Raw genomic sequence first — 843 nt, forward strand, 5'->3', positions numbered from 1 at the left:
TTTGTGATGCTCATTGTTGTGTGTGGAATGGTTGTTCCTTCTCTGTTTTTTGTCTTTTTCCTCAGATGATGAGGAGGATCCTAGCGACCGCAGGATTGATCCAGTCGGCCAATTGTGGTTTTTCCTTGTGGAGGATGGCATCAGACCCCTGGCCCTCTGAAAGCTAAGTTGAGGGTCTGGCGCTGGAGATTGTTCGGGGGAGGGAAGGTCCAGGGTTGGGAGTTGCAGGGAGGGGTTTTAAAGTCAGAGAGGGGCAGGGGGCTGTCCCGGAGCAGTCCCTTCTGGGTAAATAGAGGCAGACGGGCAGGGCAGTTCCAGTAGGTGTCTGTTGTGTAGTTTGTGTGGTTTGTCTGCTGTGTCTTAGAGGTTTTTCAGGTCTTGATGTCCTCCTTGCTCTTTGCACTTCAGGGGCACAGCAGGTCCCTCTGGCACCCCTTTTAGGGTTTGAAACCCTCAATGGCATCGTGTCCAAGGGGCGCTTCTTTTCTTGCATAACAGTCTTAAAGCACAGATCAGACGTGCATCTGGGACATTTCAGCACAGGCCTCTTTTTGTTTCCTTGTTCCCATCTGTGTGAGCAGCTCTGTTCTTGAGCCATCCATTTTCAGGCACTAGGATTTTTCCCTGCATCCTTCCGTTCCCAGGTCTTGACACCAGGCTTCTTGCGCAGATATCCTGTCACCTTTGACAGGAACTTCTTCTACCGGCCCAGGACATTTGATTCTTTTGTGGCATGGCCGTAGAGCCTCCCGATATCAGCACTGCAGCCTTGTAGGTCTTCTTGCCGGAGACGTCTCTTGTCTGGAAGCAAATCCTATTGCGGAGAGTTTTGTCTGATGTTTT

The sequence above is a fragment of the Calidris pugnax genome, unplaced genomic scaffold (assembly GCF_001431845.1).
Source record: "Calidris pugnax isolate Ruff unplaced genomic scaffold, ASM143184v1 scaffold2180, whole genome shotgun sequence".
NCBI classification, from domain to species: Eukaryota; Metazoa; Chordata; class Aves; order Charadriiformes; family Scolopacidae; genus Calidris; species Calidris pugnax.